Source organism: Tarenaya hassleriana, unplaced genomic scaffold, assembly GCF_000463585.1.
Source record: "Tarenaya hassleriana unplaced genomic scaffold, ASM46358v1 Cleome694, whole genome shotgun sequence".
In the NCBI taxonomy this organism is placed as follows: Eukaryota; Viridiplantae; Streptophyta; class Magnoliopsida; order Brassicales; family Cleomaceae; genus Tarenaya; species Tarenaya hassleriana.
This window is the reverse complement of record NW_010969488.1, coordinates 7,575-11,083: the sequence shown is the minus strand read 5'-3', so window position 1 is coordinate 11,083 and position 3,509 is coordinate 7,575.

The window sequence follows — 3,509 nt, the reverse complement described above, 5'->3', positions numbered from 1 at the left end:
TTACTGTGTTTTACTTATTGCATGTGTTTTTATGGAAATGTCGACTGTACCGTTCTCGTTGGGAACGGGATTTCCGGGTTCAACCCGGGCTACTCACTAAGCAGTTGTGCTTAGCCCTCGTGGTTTACATTTTTTTCAGATCACGAGGATTACGCCTAGCGCATCCGGCAGACGACGACCTGAGAGAGGCAACATCATGTACGGGATTTACATTTTGGGTTACGAGACTTGTATTTCCCGCATTTTGTACGGCTAAATTATAACTATTCGGACATGTGTTATTTTGCGATACTGATCGCCTGTTGTATTTTCCGCTACTTACTCTGGTTTATTTAAAATGTTTTTGGATTTCGTATTTTTGCTTCCACATTATTATTATTATTTTATTACTATTGTCCATGTGGCACAGCCCGTATACTGTACACGGGTTACGGGTGTCACAGAAAGACTCAAAGACTTAATGTAAAAAAATAAGCAAGTGGCCGAAATGAACCTGTCTATATCATGGTCGATATGATGTTCTGATGACTAGATTTCATTGTCACTGACATTATTATATGTAATACATGTTGGTTGTGATGCTTTAGGATGATCCGTGATATGATATTTGGATTTTGTATTGGTTCATTGATATATGAATGTATTACTTTTTCCTTTATATGATTTGTATGTTGGTTATATATCAATATCCTTGACTCATTTGAGGATGATTCTAAACTCTCTTGTTGGTCATCATCGGGAGAACGATAATGAATTAAGACCAGTGTGAGATGTGATTGACCGTTGACATAGGCTCAATATTGTATTAGATGCGAATCACACTCATGGATACTCGTTTGGAATAAGTGACTGGATGACCCATTGAGATTGTCACTTGGATATGACTCGAATCTTGAATCTTATGTCATTTGGGTCGATATCGAGTTGTATCGAGGTCGATATCTAGCCTATGTCTCGATATTGGACCGCCGACGTGGCTTTCCTTCGTTCCTCGTCTATTTCTAGTCCTGAAGCATCCCGCGATGCCCGACTTGATCTGAATAGGTTCCGAGAATGCCGTTTTTGCTCCTTTTGCATCCAAATATGCAAATATACCTAAAATTTATCATAGAATAAAGAAAACGATATTCGTGTCTAATATGCAATTTAGAATCTAAAATCCTATAGAATGTAACACTACAAAAAAAACGCTAAAATACGACGGACATTGCGACGGATATGTCCGTCGCACTAAAATTAACGACAGAATACAGACGGAAAACAATCCGACGTAATCCGTAGGTTTCCGTCGCAACATAAGACGACGGAATTTGACAGACTATTCCGTCGCAAACTCTTTGCGACCGAAAACGAGGGACTTCCGACGGAATTATACGACGGACTATCCGTCGTAACTATTGGCTACGGATACCGACCATCTTCTCCATCGCAAGTGTTACGACGGAAAAGTTCGACGCAGTCCGTCGTTTTTAGCGACGGATATCCGACGCACCGTCTCCGTCGTATAGTTAGGTAAGAAACGTATTTTTTTTTTGCTTAGAATGTCCGTCGCAAATGGTCGTATTCCGTCGTTGATTCGGTTGTCCGTTGGTATCCGTCGCAAGGTTAGGTGAAAAACGTGTGCCGACATCCGTCGCAATTACGTCGCAAGTCCGTCGCAATTCGCAAGAATATTACCCCACCGCGCGTTTAGATCACCATCCACCAAACGAAAAAAAATCTCAAAAAACGAAAAAAACACCAAAAAAAATGTCTTTCAATGCAAGAAGATGGATGTATGAAAGAATAGATCCATACACAAATCAAATATGCAAAGATTTTGAAGAAGGGTTGCAAGCGTTTATGACGTTTGTTACATCTCAACCGTCATATATTGAAGGGTCGAAACTTCCATGTCCGTGTGTGAAGTGTGAAAATACGAAATGGCAGTGTATTCAGCAAGTCTGGAATCATCTATACCGAAGAGGGTTCATGTCCAATTATTTTGTTTGGCTAGCTCACGGAGAAACATTGGACACGACGTCTTCATATGGTGTAGTTAATCAAGTCATTATCGATGAGCAGCCAAACGAATTTCAACAAGGAGAAAGAAATCCGTATTCAGAAATGGTGATTGATGCGTTTCCCAATGTCGGTCAACCGTCTTACGGAGAGGAAGAAGAGCCAAATTTCGAAGCTAAAAGGTTCTACGAGATCCTTAATACATCGAGCACTCCAATATATGAAGGATGCATTGAAGGTCTATCGAGATTGTCGTTGTCGTCACAATTGATGAACATGAAGACTGATTACAATATTCCGGAGAAATGTATGGACGGATTTAGTCAGATGTTCAAACAATATCTACCAGAAGGTAATACTGCAACAGAATCGTATTATGAGACGAAGAGTCTGATGCGGAAGTTGGGACTACCGTATAAAAAGATTGATGTTTGCGAAAACAACTGCATGATTTTTTGGAAGGACGACGAAGGATTGATGCAATGTCGGTTCTGTGGGAAGGATCGGTATCGGCCACGACGAAAAGCATCCAAAAAAGGCAAGTTGATTCCATTGAAAAGAATGTTTTATATGCCTATTACAGATCGATTGAAGAGATTATATCAGTCTGAGAAAACCGCATCACATATGAGGTGGCACAGCGAACATTGTACTCCAGAAGGGGAAATGCATCATCCATCAGACGGGTTAGCATGGAAACATTTCCAACAGGTATTTCCTGATTTTGCTCAAGAGGCTAGAAATGTTTATCTAGCGTTATGCACAGATGGGTTTAATCCATTTGGAATGTCGGGTCGGAACTACTCTTTGTGGCCGGTGATTCTAACACCGTACAACCTACCACTCAGAATGTGCATGAGTAGAGAGTTTTTATTCCTCTCAGTACTGGTTCAAGGACCTACACATACTAGAAGAAGTTTAGACGTGTTTCTTCAACCGTTGATAGAAGAGTTGAATGAGGTGTGGAGTGTAGGTGTCACTGCATACGATGTGTCGGTGAGGCATAATTTTTTGCTTCGAACAGTTCTTTTATGGACAATTAGTGATTTTCCAGCTTACTCTATGTTGTCAGGTTGGACAACACATGGTCGTCTAGCGTGTCCATATTGTATGGATGAAACTGATGCATTTTGGTTGTAGCACGGACGAAAAATGAGTTGGTTTGATAGCCATCGGCGTTTTCTACCAAGAAATCACGTGTTACGACGCAACAAGAAGAATTTTCAAAGAAATTTTACTTGAACGAATCGAAGAATGTGTTCAGTCACATGGATTATCTACTACATCAGTGGTTGGTGGTAACGGTCATTTACCGATTGAAGGATATGGTGATTATCACAACTGGCATAAGAGTATATTTTGAGAATTGCCATATTGGAGACATCATAAATTACGACACAATCTTGATGTTATGCATATCGAAAAGAATTTTTTCGATAACATCATTAATACAGTGTTGAACGTTGCTCAGAAAACAAAAGACAATATCAACTCAAGGAAGGATATAG